This window comes from Bubalus kerabau, chromosome 3 (assembly GCF_029407905.1).
Source record: "Bubalus kerabau isolate K-KA32 ecotype Philippines breed swamp buffalo chromosome 3, PCC_UOA_SB_1v2, whole genome shotgun sequence".
Lineage (NCBI taxonomy): Eukaryota > Metazoa > Chordata > Mammalia > Artiodactyla > Bovidae > Bubalus > Bubalus kerabau.
The window spans coordinates 17153492-17172390 of NC_073626.1; positions in this window are offsets into that span (position 1 = coordinate 17153492).

Consider the following 18899-nt stretch of genomic DNA (forward strand, 5'->3'; position numbering starts at 1 on the left):
TAATCTGAAGTCTAAGTGAAGGGAGTTCGATAAACAGAGGCAGAAAGGAATTTCAACTTCTCTGAGGAATGGTGGTTGGTGAGATGTGGTCCTCAAGGTTCTATGTGGAGGAGCCCACTCCCTGCATCAACTGAGGACAGGGAAAAGGATGGAGTCTAAGCTCTGGTGGCAAGACAGAAATGTTTCAGCCCACAGCCCTTCATTATAGACAGAGCGAGCTCTCTGTAGGCAACGGTATCCAAAATAGGATACCAGCAACAGCCATACAAATGACCAAGCGATGGAGGAGCAACACAGACCTGTTTTAAGCAACCCAAGGTGTTCCTAGTGGGAAAATACTGATGGCCTCCCCAGCCCTTACTTCTTAGTTCTACTTTTGTCTGAGAGAAAAGATCCTCCAAGAAGGGTAGGAGTTCACACTCCTTCCAGGAAGCCAATTGAGGACTCTAAGCCATGGACTTACCATTTGTATCTACAGTCAGTTTTATAACAATACTGTGTCTCCCACCTCTCAAGGGGGTGGCCTTGAAATAGAAGTTACAATCGTGATTTTAAAGAAATATTAAATACAGATGTTCTTCTCTTGTACTGCCTGTAAATTTTAGAAACAGGTGATTGTGAAATTGTTTTTAAAAGATGGGACAGCTGCCTGCTTTTTAATTACCTTGATTACTCTAGAATATGTCCTGAGGTTAAAATGTCTTTTGCTGAGAAAAGTGACCTTGTCCCTACCACACCCAATGTGTCATCTTCTTCACTAAATTTCCTGTAGCAATGTAAAGTTTTAATTTTCAATTTCTTAATACCTACTGTCCCAAGTAAGAGTTGCAAAGAGTCAGATATTACTAAGAGACTGAGCTGCACTGAACTGAACTGAATACCCACTGTCCCCAGGAAGTAAAAGCTTTATGGAAAAATGAGTACCCTGTCTTAATATAAAGTGTCCCCATATGGCTACTGTTCTTAAAGACTCAAATGGTCATTTTCCCTACCACCTTAAACTTTATTCAGTGCATATTTTACATTTATTTATGGTTCTCTTCTTTTTCTCCAATGTCAGGTTTAACCACCTAATTTTTAATTTTGTTCCCCTATTGTGACATTAGCCACAGGATTTCTTAGTGAACATAGTAGATTCAATGTAAATTTGAGTCATGCTCTATGATAAAGAATAAAACTTTGATATATAAATCAGAATCATTAAAGAAACATGGTAATTGGTTAAAAAAAGTCAAAATGTGGTTATTCAAAGGCTATATAATTTTTTAACCACATTTATCTTGATGAAAATTTTGAGTTAGGTATTTGATAGGCCTCACATGTTTTATTTTCTTGGGGTCCATAATCAGGGCAGATGATGACTGCAGCCATGAAATTAAAAGCTGCTTGTTCCTTGGAAGAAAAGCTATGAGAAAACTAGACAGCATATTAAAAAGCAGAGACATAACTTTGCCAAAGGAATGACTGTATATTCAAAAGTATGCTTTTTCCAGTAGTCATGTATGGATATGAGTGTTGTACCATAAAGAAGTCTGAGCACTGAAGCACTGATGTTTTTGAACAGTGGTGCTGGAAGTACTCTTGAGAGTCCTTTGGATTAAAGGAGATGAAACCAGTCAATCCTAAAGGAAATCAACCCTGAATATTCAAAGGCAAGTACTAATGTTGAAGTTCCAATACTTGGGCACCTGATTCGAAGAGCTGACTCATTGTAAAGGACCCTGATGCTGGGAAAATTTGAGGGCAGGAGGTGAAGGGGCCAACAGAGGATGAGATGGCTGGATGGTATCACTGACCCAATGGACATGAGTTTGAGCAAACTCCAGGAGATTGTGAAGGTCAGGGAAGCCTGGTGTGCTGCAGTCCATGGGGTCACAAATGTCAGATATGACTTAATGACTGAACAACCAGAACAACAAGGCCTTACATGTGGATATGAAGTTTAATATTTATGAAATATAAACAGTCTTATATTACATATACAGAATAACTTCAGTAATCTGAGTTGTAATAAAGGCTAATCACAGCACAATTAAAAGGCCCAATGTAATCACAATTCTTTGATTTGTTGTTACTACCAGTTTCTAACAGTTGTTGCTGTTTAGTTGCTAAGTCGTGTCTGAATCTTTTGGGATCTCATGGGCTGTAGCCCACCAGGCTCCTCTGTCTGTGGGATTTTCCAGAAAATAATACTGGATTAGGATGCCATTTTCTTTTGCAGGGGATCTTACCTATAGAACCCAGTGCTCTCTCCTAAGGTCATGTGAGGAGGCTTGTCTCCAGGACAGACAGGAGTTGAGGGTTTGCTCCTCGGCTCATGAGTCCATGTGCCCAACAGGAAGTCCACTCATAGGAAGGACAAACTACGGGGAGCAAGTGAGATATGTGAGTCACAGGCCAGGGATCTTTTGCTGTTTTTGCCTGGCCCTCCCAAAGATAGGAGAGAGCTGATAGAATTCAGCATCCTTCCCCAAACGTGCGGCGCCCTTCCCCAAACCCGTGGTGCTCTTCGGATTTTAAATGTCTTTCTTTTTTATAAGCTCTTCTCCAACCTGGAGTCCCATCCCTATCTACTCCTGGGGAGCTCCTCCAAATCCTATTTCACTTGCTTTTTGAAAATTCCTGTGACTTTTCCAGACAAATCAGCTCTTCTCTCCTTTGGGTTGCTATGTTAAGTTTTACTTACATTCACCAAAGAAATGAATACAACTGGACTAATTATTTATTCACATATTTATCTCTTTCTCATGAAAAACTTGGGACCAGCAAGATTAAATTTAAACACTAACCCCTAAAATATTCAATTAATGTATGTTGAACAAATGCTCAAAATACATCATCTATTTATAAATTGGTTATTGATAAATTGGCATGGCTATTTCTCATGCCAGAATGCCTTAGGCTGTGTTTCAGGATAGTATTACATTTTTATTAATGTAAAGGAGTACAGTAGTAAACTCAAAATCAGTTAAATATTTTGCAAATGTGAATAATTTCAAACACTCATGTATAAATACAAATTCTTAATATAAAGGGATCCTTGAAAATATTACAATAACCCTGTGTACGAGACAGCAAAAGAGACACTGATGTATAGAACAGTCTTATGGACTCTGTGGGAGAGGGAGAGGGTGGGAAGATTTGGGAGAATGGCATTGAAACATGTAAAATATCATGTATGAAATGAGTTGCCAGTCCAGATTCGATGCACAATACTGGATGCTTGGGGCTGGTGCACTGGGACGACCCAGAGGGATGGTATGGGGAGGTAGGAGGGAGGAGGGTTCAGGATGGGGAACACATGTATACCTGTGGCGGATTCATTTTGATATTTGGCAAAACTAATACAATTTTGTAAAGTTTAAAAATAAAATAAAATAAAAAAAAGGAAAATATTGAGTTTTTATACTTAACCTTCAAGGTAACTTTTTACTCTTGATCCCAAGTGTTAAAAGGCACAGGGTTTATCAGGAAAGTCTGGGGAATCTTATTTTTTTGTTATCCAGGGTCAAATGGCTGTTGAATAAGTATTACAACCTAGACTCTCTTTCTTTCCCCTCCTATGTCAGGAAAACTTCACAAGTCATCAAGTTATTCAGGGCTATATCCTCCTAGATTCTTGTATCAGTTAATAAGGTGAAATAGGAATATGAAGGACAGCAGAAAAACATATGGTAAAAGTCTACATCTACTTTTTTCCCCAAGATGTAGGTTATTTTTTGATTGAAATATAACACCATACACATTTTAGGTAGGCAACACAATGGTTTGATATTTGTATATATTGCAAAATTATCACCAGTTATTCTAGTGTTAATTTACTAGTGTGATCCATCATCACACACTGCTTCAAATTTTCAAATTTTTCCTGTGGTGAGTACTTCAAGATCTACTCTCTTAGCAACTTTCAGGTATACAATACACTGTTATTAACTATAGTCACCACCCTCTGTATTATATCCCCGTGACTTATTTATAACGGGAAATCTGTATCCACTTCACCCATTCTGGCTCCCCCACCCAAACCCTGCCTCTGGAAACCACCAAAGTGTTCTCTATTTATATTTTGTTCTTTGTGGTTATTGGTTTTTGATTCCTCATTTAAGTGAGCTCATATAGCATTTGTCTTTATCTGACTTATATCACATAGCATAATGCCCTCAAGGTTCATTCATGCTATCACAGAGAGCAAGATTTCTTCATGGTAAGTCCATAACTAATACATTAATAGTATTTGCATAATCCTGAGGATAATGTTGGTTAGCTCCATACCCTACTCACCCCTTATGGTGAACAAACTGTTGATAGTGGTATAATTCATGTAATTTACTCTTTAATTGTTCCCTGTCTGTTTGCTTGACACCATTTTGCTACTTGCCCCCTTGGACTTGATTCCCAATGTCCAGTGCAATAGCAAGCATCATTTGCATCTGGCCTGAGAGGTGGGACATGGAACAGTTGTTATACTTTGGCAAAAACCATTATGACTATATAAAAATAAAACTGGAGTAAAGCAAATACATTTTTTACTAGAGAAACTGTAAAATATATCAGTTTTTAAATAAAAAAAGTAATTCAGTGACTAAATTTTGTGGATTTTAATGCTTCACAATTGTTTACTATTTCTTTCCTTGGCCATTTCAGTTTATGTGAAAAAAATTATATTAAGAAATGAACATTTATCACTGTTTATAAAAATACAATGCAAATATATCTATGATGCTACTCAACATGGACAAAAAAAGATTAGAAACTAATAAAACTTGATTAAAATATTCAATAATAAAATGAATTTCTAACTCTAGCTTATTTAATGGTTCCCTTTTATCTAGTTGAAACCCTATGATGAAGTCTATACATAAAGAAAATTCAAAAATAAAATCAATCTATTTAATGTATTCTTCTCAATCAAAAATTCCATTTCCTTTATCCTTCCTAAATTTAAATCACCTCAGAACACTACATCTCTATTTATATTTTGCTCATATCAGAAAACACATTTTAGCATAGGGTTATAAATGCATCACTTGTAAAGTAGTTGCATCTTTAAATATAACTCATTCATTTCACATGTTTCATTTCATTTCACTAATAATGTGTAATAATATTGTCCAATTTAGAATGAATGTCAAATATGTGGTAGATGGATATTTATGAACTGCATTTTTAACATCACACACGACCAACTGTATAGATATATATGTCTACAATGTCCTTCAGAAATTATTTCTTACAGTGAAACATAGTTTTACTTTGTATAAGAAAATTACTAGAGCTAATCAATGAATATAGTAAAGTTGCAGGATATAAAATCAACACACAGAAATCACTTGCATTCCTATACACTAATAATGAGAAAATAGAAAGAGAAATTAAGGAAACAATTCCATTCACCATTGCAACGAAAAGAATAAAATACCTAGGAATATATCTACCTAAGGAAACTAAAGACCTATATATAGAAAACTATAAAACACTGATGAACGAAATCAAAGAGGACACTAATAGATGGAGAAATATACCAGGTTCATGGATCGGAAGAATCAATATAGTGAAAATGAGTATACTACGCAAAGCAATCTATAGATTCAATGCAATCCGTATCAAGCTACCAACGGTATTTTTCACAGAGCTAGAACAAATAATTTCACAATTTGTATGGAAATACAAAAAACCTCAAATAGCCAAAGCAATCTTGAGAAAGAAGAATGGAACTGGAGGAATCAACCTGCCTGACTTCAGGCTCTACTACAAATCCACAGTCATCAAGACAGTATGGTACTGGCGCAAAGACAGAAATATAGATCAATGGAACAAAATAGAAAGGCCAGAGATAAATCCACGCGCCTATGGACAACTTATCCTTGACAAAGGAGGCAAGGATATACAATGGAGAAAAGACAATCTCTTTAAGAAGTGGTGCTGGGAAAACTGGTCAACCACTTGTAAAAGAATGAAACTAGAACACTTTCTAACACCATACACAAAAATAAACTCAAAATGGACTAAAGATCTAAATGTAAGGCCAGAATATATAAAACTCCTAGAGGAGAACATAGGCAAAACTCTCCAACATACATCACAGCAGGATCCTCTATGACACACCTCCCAGAATATTGGTAATAAAAGCAAAAATAAACAAATGGGATATAATTAAAATTAAAAGCTTCTGCACAACAAAAGAAACTATAAGCAAGGTGAAAAGACAGCCTTCAGAATGGGAGGAAATAATAGCAAATGAAACAACTGACAAACAACTAATCTCAAAAATATACAAGCAACTCCTGAAGCCCAATTCCAGAAAAATAAACGACCTAATCAAAAAATGGTCCAAAGAACTAAATAGACATTTCTCCAAAGAAGACATCAGATCAGATCAGATTAGTCGCTCAGTCGTGTCCGACTCTTTGCGACCCCATGAATCGCAGCACGCCAGGCCTCCCTGTCCATCACCAACTCCCGGAGTTCACCCATACTCACGTCCATCGAGTCAGTGATGTGCCATCCAGCCATCTCATCCTCTGGCATCCCCTTCTCCTCCTGCCCCCAATCCCTCCCAGCATCAGAGTCTTTTCCAATGAGTCAACTCTTTGCATGAGGTGGCCAAAGTACTGGAGTTTCAGCTTTAGCATCATTCCTTCCAAAGAAATCCCAGGGCTGATCTCCTTCAGAATGGACTGGTTGGATCTCCTTGCAGTCCAAGGGACTCTCAAGAGTCTTCTCCAACACCACAGTTCAAAAGCATCAAGAAGGCGCTCAGCCTTCTTCACAGTCCAACTCTCACATCCATATATGACCACAGGAAAAACCATAACCTTGACTAGACGAACCTTTGTTGGCAAAGTAATGTCTCTGCTTTTGAATATGCTATCTAGGTTGGTCATAACTTTCCTTCCAAGGAGTAAGAGTCTTTTAATTTCATGGCTGCAGTCACCATCTGTAGTGATTTTGGAGCCCTGGAAATATAAAGTCTGACACTGTTTCCACTGTTTCCCCATTTATTTCCCATGAAGTGGTGGGACCGGATGCCATGATCTTCATTTTCTGAATGTTGAGCTTTAAGCCAACTTTTTCACTCTCCACTTTCACTTTCTTTTCTTTTTTTTTATTTCTTTTTTTTTTTAAAATTTTATTTTATTTTTAAACTTTACATAACTGTATTAGTTTTGCCAAATATCAGAATGAATCCGCCACAGGTATACATGTCAAGAGGCTTTTGAGTTCCTCTTCACTTTCTGCCATAAGGGTAGTGTCATCTGCATATCTGAGGTTATTGATATTTCTCCCGGCAATCTTGATTCCAGCTTGTGTTTCTTCCAGTCCAGCATTTCTCATGATGTACTCTGCATATAAGTTCAATAAACAGGATGAAAAAAACAGCCTTGACAAACTCCTTTTCCTATTTGGAACCAGTGTGTTGTTCCATGTCCAGTTCTAACTGTTGCTTCCTGACCTGCATACAGATTTCTCAAGAGGCAGATCACGTGGTCTGGTATTCCCATCTCTTGAAGAATTTTCCACAGTTTATTGTGATCCACACAGTCAAAGGCTTTGGAATAGTCAATAAAGCAGAAATAGAAGTTTTTCTGGAACTCTCTTGCTCTTCCATGATCCAGCAGATGTTGGCAATTTGATCCCTGGTTCCTCTGCCTTTTCTAAAACCAGCTTGAACATATAGATGGCTAACAAACACATGAAAAGATGCTCAACATCACTTATTATCAGAGAAATGCAAATCAAAGCCACAATGAGGTACCATTTCACGCCAGTCAGAATGGCTGTGATCCAAAAGTCTACAAGCAATAAATGCTGGATAGGGTGTGGAGAAAAGGGAACCCTCTTACACTGTTGGTGGGAATGCAAACTAGTACAGCCACTATGGAGAACAGTGTGGAGATTCCTTAAAAATCTGGAAATAGTACTGCCTTATGATCCAGCAATCCCACTGCTGTGCATACACACCGAGGAAACCAGAATTGAAAGAGACACTTGTACCCCAATGTTCATCACAGCACTGTTTATAATAGCCAGGATATGGAAGCAACCTAGATGCCCATCAGCAGACGAATGGATAAGAAAGCTGTGGTACATACACACAATGGAGTATTACTCAGCTATTAAAAAGAATGCATTTGAATCCATTCTAATGAGGTGGATGAAACTGGAGCCTATTATACAGAGTGAAGTAAGCCAGAAAGAAAAACACCAATACAGTATACTAATGCATATATATGGAATTTAGAAAGGTGGTAACGACAACCCTGTATGTGAGACAGCAAAAGAGACACAGATGTATAGAACAGTCTTTTGGACTCTGTGGGACAGGGAGGAGGGGGGATGATTTGGGAGAATGACATTAACACATGTATAATACAATAGAAGAAACGAATCGCCAGTCCACGTTCGATGCAGGATGCAGGAAGCTTGGGGCTGGTACACTGGGATGACCCAGAGGGATGGTATGGGGAGGGTGGTGGGAGGGGGGTTCAGGATGGGGAACACGTGTACACCCATGGCAGATGCATATTGATGTATGGCAAAACCAATACAATATTGTAAAGTTAAATAAAATAAAATTAAAAAAAAAAAAAAATCTCACACACACTCACACACACACACACAAAAGAAAAGGACTTTTCTAAATCTATTTTCAAAATCAACACTCAAAGTCATATTCTAATTTTTTTTTTAATTTTATTTTTTAACTTTACAATATTGTATTGGTTTTGCCATATATCAAAATGAATCCGCCACAGATATAATGTGTTCCCCAATCTGAACACTCCTCCCTCCTCACTCCCCATACCATCCCTCTGGGTCATGCCAGTGCACCAGCCCCAAGCATCCAGTATCTGCATCGAACCTAGACTGGCAAATCGTTTCATATATGATATTATAAATATTTCAATGCCATTCTCCCAAATCATCCCACCCTCGCGCTCTCCCACAGAGTCCAAAAGACTGTTCTATACATCAGTGTCACTTTTGCTGTCTCATATACAAGGTTATTGTTACCATCTTTCTAAATTCCATATATATGCTTTAGTATACTGTATTGGTGTTTTTCTTTCTGGCTTACTTCACTCTGTATAATAGGCTCCAGTTTCATCCACCTCATTAGAACTGATTCAAATGTATTCTTTTTGATGGCTGAGTAATACTCCATTGTGTATATGTACCACAGCTTTCTTATCCATTCATCTGCTGGTGGGCATCTAGGTTGCTTCCCTGTCCTGGCTATTATAAACAGTGCTGTGATGAACATTGGGGTACAAGTGTCTCTTTCAATTCTGGTTTCCTCGGTGTGTATGCACAGCAGTGGGATTGCTGGATCATAAGGCAGTTCTATTTCCAGTTTTTTAAGGAATCTCCACACTGTTCTCCATAGTGGCTGTACTAGTTTGCATTCCCACCAACAGTGTAAGAGGGTTCCCTTTTCTCCACACCCTATCCAGCATTTATTGCTTGTAGACTTTTGGATCACAGCCATTCTGACTGGCATGAAATGGTACCTCATAGTGGTTTTGATTTGCATTTCTCTGATAATAAGTGATGTTGAGCATCTTTTCATGTGTTTTTTAGCCATCTGTATGTCTTCTTTGGAGAAATGTCTATTTAGTTCTTTGGCCCAGTTTTTGATTGGGTCATTTATTTTTCTGGATTTGAGCTGTAGGAGTCACTTGTATATTTTTGAGATTAGTTGTTTGTCAGTTGCTTCATTTGTTATTATTTTCTCCCATTCTGAAGGCTGTCTTTTCACCTTGCTTATAGTTTCATTTGTTGTGCAGAAGCTTTTAATTTTAATTAGGTCCCATTTGTTTATTTTGCTTTTATTTCCAATATTCTGGGAGGTGGGTCATAGAGGATCCTGCTGTGATGTATGTCGGAGAGTGTTTTGCCTATGTTCTCCTCTAGGAGTTTTATAGTTTCTGGTCTTATGTTTAGATCTTTAATCCATTTTGAGTTAATTTTTGTGTATGGTAAAATCAACTTTCAAGAATAATTCGAATCAATTTATTGTCTAATTTAACTAGTAAATTACCTAACTCTTTTGCCATGTCATTTGAAACAGTAAAACATCATTGGCCTAATTAGTCATCCTTTTAATGAACTGGAATATTAAATGTGCAGAAAAGACAGGGGGAGTAATGTAAGATTTCCCTCCTCTTTTCTCACTCATATGTGTACATTAATCCAAACGAATTCCAATGTAATGTTGTTCTAGACTTTTATTCATTCTCATTTAATTGTAGAACTGAAAGACAAGTCCAGGATTATCTGCCATGCCAGATATCTTCTCTTTGCCCTTCTGTATATACTTTCTTCCTTCTTGACCATGTTTATGGCTTCTGTGGGATGGCCTAGGGACCACATCAACAGGCCCCCTTACTTTCTGTCTTACTGCTGGGATCGACAAATGGGAAGCCCTGGTAGGAGATGGATGGAAGGAAACAGAATGAGATCTGTGAACTTATTCCCCTGGCTCCCTCCTCTTAAATTTTCCCAGATACAATCACAGTTTCTTCAAGGTGTCCTCCTCTGCAGGACTCTGCTTAAGTTCCACAATGCCCCCTTTTCCAATTTCTTTGGATCTTAGCTGATAACAACGCATTTAATAGCACCCAACTCCCATAACTTGATAACACTCCTGAAATATTTTCATTTCTGTATACTGTTTGTTTGATTTCTAAATGCTACAATTTAATTTTACACATGAAAACACTGAACCTGAGAAAACATGACTGTCAAGTTCAAGGTAACACAACCACTAGCCAGTCAGTGAATGATGGTGGGAAGAAACCAGAACATTCCATTGCCAGGAACAGAAGCTTCTCTGAAGCAAATTAAACAGACAAAAAGATGGAGACGTTCTTTGGACCACAGAACAGTAAGTTCAGTGGGACTGACTTGGAGAATTGGAGGAGGCAGAGTCAAACCTTTATTATCAGGAATGTGTCTCTTTTCTCCATCCCTCTCCTTAGCTCCCAGTTGACAGGCAGGCTGTCCCCACAGGACAGAAAATGCAACTACTAGAAGTTGTATCTTTACTCATCCCAAAAGTTCTAGCAAAGCCCCAGAGGCAAGTATAGTTAAGTTAGCATTACTCACAAGCCCACCATGAACAAATTAAGTGAATCCTGAGTGGTCAGATAAAGACAGCTGGCCATCTCTGGAGTGAGGAAATAGGGTCAGCCCCACCCCCAAAACATAGACTCAAGTGGAGAATAGATGATTTTTAAGACAAGAGAGAGAAAGAAGAGGAAAGAAACATTCCCTAGAAATAGGAATAGAAGAGGTGTAGAACCACAGACAACTGGTATACCAAAGCAAGACCAGAATCAGTTATCTGAACCTAATTCAATTTATGTTTCACTATGACACATACAGGAATCAAATAATCTGACAAACCTAAATCTTATTCCATGGAACCTAAAAAAAATAATCAAACTGTACATACCAATGATCAACATTAGTCTTATAGTTACAAGTCACAGAGATTTGTCACATACAATATCTCATTTAATTCAGTTATTCCAGATTTGGAATTCCATATACTTTGCCTGTGGCCTTTTTCAAGGTCAGACAAATGTTTATGAACTTTGAGAATCCAAAGATTATTTATAAATGCTTCAATGGTGTTCACATGTGGTTAAGAAACTACAATGTAAACATTTCAGAAGAACTGATGCTTGTCAGTTTTATTGTGCTAAGAATCAGTGTGGAAATTCAGCCAGAGACCCACTAGGATATATTTCTGGGTCAAAGGCCAAAGTTCTTGGGATGGTCATGTCTTCTTTTCTGCAATCTGCATTGTGCCCATGCCCCAGGGGTCACTCTAATACTAAAAATATAGCTTCCTCCCTCCCTGTGAAAACTACCGACCAAGGCTTTTGCCATAATATTGCAGAAAAGCATGGATATGTGTGCCTACTTACCCAGAAATGTGTGGTTAGTGTAAAAATCTCAAACAAATGATCAAGAGGCCAAGGCTGGCAGACTCTCATGATGGTTTTGAGGCAAACTGTGGATTTTCTCTGGTGAAATTTAGAGGTCAGAATATATATGAAGTTGACCCCATGATGAAGTCTTTAATAAGCTTAGGGAGAAAGCAAATTTGGTGTGGATTCCACTCAATTAAAGAGGGAAAACTAGAACTTGATTCTGAAGGTTAAGAGGAAAGACCAAACACAATAACGAAAGAATGAATTTGTTTTGCCCTTTCTTGATAAAGGTAAAACGTATTTAATACAAATAACTTTTGCAATATATACATATATATATGCATATTTAAGCTTATATACATAAATAATACTGATCTGCCTCTTGAGAAATTTGTATGCAGGTCAGGAAGCAACAGTTAGAACTGGACATGGAACAACACACTGGTTCCAAATAGGAAAAGGAGTTCGTCAAGGCTGTATATTGTCACCCTGTTTAAATAACTTCTATGCAGAGTACATCATGAGAAATGCTAGACTGGAAGAAACACAAGCTAGAATCAAGATTGCCTGGAGAAATATCAATAACCTCAGATATGCAGATGACACCACCCTTATGGCAGAAAGTGAAGAGGAACTCAAAAGCCTCTTGATGAAAGTGAAAGTGGAGAGTGAAAAAGTTGGCTTAAAGCTCAACATTCGGAAAATGAAGATCATGGCATCCGGTCCCACCACTTCATGGGAAATAGATGGGGAAACAGTGGAAACAGTGTCAGACTTTATTTTTCTGGGCTCCAAAATCACTGCAGATGGTGACTGCAGCCATGAAATTAAAAGACACTTACTCCTTGGAAGGAAAGTTATGACCAACCTAGATAGCATATTCAAAAGTAGAGACATTGCTTTGCCAACAAAGGCTCGTCTAGTCAAGGCTATGGTTTTTCCTGTGGTCATGTATGGATTTAAGAGTTGGACTGTGAAGAAGGCTGAGCGCCGAAGAATTGGTGCTTTTGAACTGTGGTGTTGGAGAAGACTCTTGAGAGTCCCTTGGACTGCAAGGAGATCCAACCAGTCCATTCTGAAGGAGATCAGCCCTGGGATTTCTTTGGAAGGAATGAGGCTAAAGCTGAAACTCCGGTACTTTGGCCACCTCATGTGAAGAGTTGACTCATTGGAAAAGACTCTGATGCTGGGAGGGATTAGGGGCAGGAGGAGAAGGGGACGACAGAGGATGATGGCTGGATGGCACATCACTGACTCGATGGATGTGAGTCTGAGTGAACTCTGGGAGTTGGTGATGGACAGGGAGGCCTGGTGTGCTGCGATTCATGGGGTCGCAAAGAGTCAGACACGACTGAGCGACTGAACTCATCTGATCTGATAAAATAGTATGTAAAAGTGCACACATACAGTTTCATACATTTTCTAAATTTCTTAGTTATGACAACAGATGGATTGAAATTTCCAAAATTTGCAACTGAAACTCACATCATGTGATATTTTCAAATGTACTTTTCTAAATGGTGATGGCAACCATAGATCAACCCGTTGCCAGACATGAGGTCAGTAATCCCCATGTCAGAGTTTATTTGGTGCTGCTAGTTAGAGAAACTGAGGTTGATATGTCTGTCAAAGCTCAAAACTGTATTCAGTGAATTTCACATCAGAGGCAGGGGGAAACGCCCACTCTCTTTAGGAACCGTCTCAGAAAACTGGTGACAGAAGTGATATGAGGACAGGAAGGGAGAAGTCAGTAAGCAAAAGGTGACGGTAAAATCTTGAGCCTCTAGCTGTGTATTCATTCAACTATGCTTACAGAGCCCTTTGCTTTTCTACTGACTACAAAACAGTAGGAAAGAAAACAGCTGAAGTCAGCCTGTTTTCTTACACCAATCAGTCACTGAGCAATACAAGAAGTAAGCATTTTAGGGGATACAATTTCATTCTGCAAAGTGTTAGGAGGTTCCCCTTAGTCTATAAACTGTGTCTAAGGTGATTAACTAAAAGTAAATTCAAAAGAACCTGATCAAAATCTCCTAAGCACTTTCGGAATTTAAGTAGAAATGAAATGCAGGTCTGGTAACCAAGATTCAGTCTAGATGAGTCAGATCCAGAACCGGTTTAGACAAATATCTGTGCATTGTACTGCTCAATCTGGAGTCTCCCCATTTTCCAAACAAATGACTGTGTAGTATCATTTAAAATCCACAATTCAGTTTCATCGCAGTCTACATATGAACTTTGACATGTTAGCACTGTGTTGGAAAGAGGATGCAAACAAATAGATTTGTCAGAGGTTGAGAAGAAAAATAAGAGCTACTGTTGTAGAAGGAAAAATACTGCCTTGCCTAACTGCTGACATAATGTCTAACGGGTTAAGGCAAAGTTAAGGAACAGATCAGACCTCAAGATTCAATCTCTGAGTCTCATGTTTTGAGCTTTACACTCTGAACATAGACTTCCACAATATTATAGTTCACCATCATCATTTCAGAAAAGAATATGGGGAAAGAAAGAGTTGTCAGGAGAGTTACTTTTCATTACAATATGGTTAATATTTTGGTGAAAGAAATGGCAATTCACTTAGTTTCTAGCAAATCAGATAATGTATGCAAGATACATATGTCAACTAAGCACCGATATAATATGTTGAAACATTTGCATGCGTAGATGCACACAGAAGACTTTTCTATTGTTATCATAAAGCATGTTGAACATGCAAAGAAAAAAATAAAGAGCCCTATCCTTAAAATGTTGTGTAATCTGAAGATACAATTATACTCTACCTAGGAGAATGACAGACACCCACAAAATGGGTAATCTACAAATACTATAACAACAACAGTAAAAAATCCTATGAATACAACTAATTTTCTGGGACTAAAGGTATCTAAAGGGTGAACCCACATTATCTCTGTTTCTCACTTTATATTCTTCCCTAAAATGCTATTCCTTTAATAAAATGTTACTAATTTGCATTCCAAAAGTGTGAGGTGGATCAAAGTTTGTCACCCTTGTAATCTAAGTTTACAAGATTATCACAGGTACAGGCAGTTAATAAATGGATTGCCCTATACCCAGAGCCCTTGGGGACCCATCAGTAGTAGTTAAGGCATGGTTGAATTTCATCTCATTTACAAATAGAATTAGGCACAGAAAACTTATACACTCTGTTCTCATTTTCTTCATTTTCTTTTGAAATTGAGAATACATTTGAGTCACTTTGAAGTGATATTATTGACTTGCATACCATTTATTTTTTTTTGCTTTGCAATGTGAATGTGCATATTTCAAATATCAAGCCTTTGATCTGAGTTGCTCCACCATAACCCTCTATAGAGGCTGGAAACCATTTCTCTTTTTTTAAAATTTTTAATATAAATTTATTTATTTTAATTGGAGGCTAATTACTTTACAATATTGTATTGGTTTTGCCATACATCAACATGAATTCGCCACGGGTATACACGTGTTCGCCATCCTGACCCCCCTTCTCACCTCCCTCCCGGTACCATCCTTCTGGGTTGTCTCAGTGCACCAGCCCCAAGCATCCAGTATCATGCATCAAACCTGGACTGGCGATTCATGGAAGCCATTTCTATATAAGGGTTTGCTATGCTGACAGGAAGACTACTCTAGGAAATATCCCATCTGAAAGCTAGGAAATATCCCATCAGAAAGCTTTTTTCAGTCCTCCTCAGCTTAAACACTTTACTGAGAGGGGTCTAAGGTCACCAACTGCTAAAACAAAACAAAAATTATGCAGTGTTTCCACAAGGAAGCTAAGCTAAGTGGAAACTCAAAGGTCACCAACTGGACTCCTGAAAGCAGCAAGGGTCAAACAGTAAAAATGGTTTTAAAAAGCAACAGGTACATTCTCCTAAATCCTACTGATTTTTACAAGTTGTCCAACATTTTAAAAGACTAGCTTCTCAAGTATCAATGTAGAAACTAAATTGAACTACTCAAGAAGGAGGGACTCGTAACCATAGTGGTGTGGGTCAGTCCAAACTTTGAACTCTCAAAGCAACTGGCCTGGAAACTATGAAGCATCAGATGGTTTTATAAACCTGAAAGTCCATAAATATTTTCTTAAAATTTAAAAAAAAAAAAAAAAAAAGAAGAGTTGTTTTATTTCTGGGATTGGGGAAAATTTTTGACATTGAGTATCTGAGCCCCCCAAACCCTAATAGCTTTTTATGTGTTCTTGCTCTATATGCAGGAGACAAGCAGAACAGAGGCCAAGAGAACAAGCTCAGAGCACAGCGTCGTCTGGCAGCTGTCTTGCTGGGGAGAGAAGGCTGAGCTTCTAATTCTCAACCTTGACTGTCTCACTGTAGTCATCACAACTTAATGAAGTTCTGAGATTTTAAACATTCATGGACTGAGTTTACAGATTCCTCCTTCAATTGGAAAAGTAATATATGTTTCTGATTTTGAACTATAACTCCAAATCTCCAGTTTTTAAATCATATTCAGCAGTGGCCAGAAAGAGGGGATGATAGGGGAAAGACTTCCCTGATTTTGTTATTTAGTCACTAATTTGTGTCTGACTCTTTTGCACCCCCTTGGACTGTAACCAACCAGGCTCCTCTGTCCATGGGATTTCCCTGGCATCAATACTGGAGTGGGTTGCCATTTCCTTGTCCAGGGGATCTTCACCACTCAGGAAATTGAACCCAGGTCCCCTGCATTGGCAGGTGGGATCTTTACTGCTGAACCAGTAGTGTAAATTTAATTTGTAATAGAGTCAACTTTATCCCTACAACTTTTAATGTGTGTGTTTGAGCTACCCATTTCCACATCCCTCCCAGTAGAGCATGCAGGAAGAGTATAGAAAATCAGAGGGAAAGAGGGGCAGACCAAAGAGTGATTGGTAGCCACAACGCAAATCGACTCATTTCACTTGTCAAGGTCTGTGTACACACCTGTGTACGGAGCATCTGTGTTCCAACTTTGTCAGGATGGGATTCAATCAGGCAAGAGTCTGCAAAAAATATGAAGCTTTGATTTTGCTACAAAAATTAGTGAATCAGAAAAGGGCAACTGTTCTTGGCAGACCCATCTATCTTACATAGTTTGGCCACTGAAATACACAAGCATCCCATTATATCATGTTCTTACATCCATTTCCTGCTCTACTCAACCCTTCATTACACATCACCTTAACTTCCTTCCTTCCTTCCCAGGTTTTTTTCTTCCTTAAGTGCATGAAACCCTTCTCTCCTTGTTTATCACAATGAGACTAAGACCAGCATGGATATAAAAATTGCTTTGTAAATTATGAAGCTTTGAAACAATTTCAATCTTGATATTTATTCATATGCCAAAATATACAAAAGATAGAGTGCAAAGGAAGACATGAGAAATGCTAAATGCTGAAGATGGCTTACCCTTAGAAAATTATGTTCAATATCATTTAATAATCACATCAAAGTGTATTAGGAATTATTAGACTAGAGAGGTTTCAAATTCCATGGAAAATGGAAAAGAAAACATGGAATGACTTCAAGCTTCAAGGTATATATAATAGGAAATTTCAGCAATCTGGGTTGTTGAGTCCTGGGGTGGATCATTAAAGAAGACTGTGGCCTGACTTCCCAGGAATTGTATAAGGAGCAGAATGGTCACCATCTGATGTGGTTCCCACTCTGGAACCAAGCAAAAGGACTGAGAGAAATCAGGTCATCCCAATCCTTTTTCTAGTTCCAAAATTTGATCAAAGCATTAATTTTTTAAAAGCCTTATGCAAAGTCCCTATAACTTTAATACAAACACTCATATTTTAAAAAGTAAAATTTCCTACAGAATGGAAAAGTAGTTTAAAATTCCAGCTATTATGGTAACAAATAACAAAAATATCTTTTCAAATGCAACACATGGACGTTTTAACAGCAGCCATTTCAGATGAGACTTCTGTTTATAAGACACCCCCAGAGGTTCAAAAATCAGAGGTGGTAATAGTAAAACAAGAGCAAGTTTTTTGGTTTTTGCATGTAGCTCTACAAAGTCTTTATGAGCTAAAGTATCCAGAAGAAAAAATGTATTTCAGGCCCATGAAAAATGTCAAACCTTTCAGTGACTGGTCATCATAACACTGTCAGAGACCTTCCACACCAAAGTTAATGACATCCTTGTTAGAAGATCCTTCCGCTACACTTTATGTATATCTGTATGAATATATTGATGTCTATTTATTTATATTTGTTGAATATTTTTAAGAAAATGAAGGAGGAATGTTAAAATTCTCTTCTGATTTGAAGGTTTTGTGTGGGATTTTCACATTTTTTATTCACGTTTTACTCTGAGAAGAAGAGAATTAGGGCAACAGGATAAGTCTAAATGTTTTATCTTCAGTCACTGTAAAATGGAAACCTGACTTTCCTTTCATGCCAGTCATTTATTATGTGGGGAGTGTGTGTGTGTGTGTGTGTGTGTGTGTGTGATGGGCATATGTATGCAAGCATAAGACAGCCACTGCTGCTCAAGCAGCCTGAAAAATTTCACACACCCCCAGTTTAGTCTTGTCAAGAGGATCCTGCTTGGAAAACAGAACCTCCCCCTCAATGCTACCCTCAGCCTCTTGGATCTCCTTCAAAACACAAATGATACGGGGGAGGCTTTATTTCACACAGGCAGGTTCAAGTGATTAGGTTCTTTGTCACCTCTGGGGACTAAGCACCCAGTTATAACATTTGTATGGAAGCTGACTTGTTAAATTTGCCCTCAAAGATAAGGAGCCCACCAAAGCACTAGAAAGAGGAGAAGCAGGGTCCTCACTTAATAAAAGTGAGGCCAGAGGCTGAGGGGCTATTCATCCACTGAGAACTACTTAATTATTAATCCTTTTGCTTAAGTGATATTTAAGCATCAAAAAAGTCTCCATTTTGACTTTCTCAGTAGATACTGCAAAGTTTTTCTTTTTCCTTTGTAGACACTGACATATATAAATCAAATGTC